Below are 341 nucleotides of genomic sequence, written 5' to 3'. Positions count from 1 at the left end.
GCCCCCCCGCCATCCGCCGCCGCGCTGGGCCCGGCGGGAGCCGCCTTCCCCCGGCCGCGGCCGCGCCGCGCAGGGGAAGCGCCCGCCCGGGCGCGGGGGCCGAGCGGAGGCGGGGAGCGGCCCCCCGCGGGGCGGGGAGGAGCGCCCCACGCGTGGGCCGGCGGCGGAGAGAGGGGGCCGGGTGGGCGCCGGCGCTGCAGGGCTGGGACCGGCGTGCGTCAGCGGCCGCTCGCCCCGGCCCCGCCGGCGCACACACGGCGGGTCCCAGCTCTGCCCGGGGAGCGGGCAAGTCACCTGGGCGCTGCGAGCAGCTGCTGCCCCGCGAAAGCAGCAGGGGCTCG

Source organism: Streptopelia decaocto (assembly GCF_964273445.1).
Source record: "Streptopelia decaocto genome assembly, chromosome: 3".
NCBI lineage: Eukaryota > Metazoa > Chordata > Aves > Columbiformes > Columbidae > Streptopelia > Streptopelia decaocto.
This window is presented reverse-complemented; position numbering follows the sequence as displayed.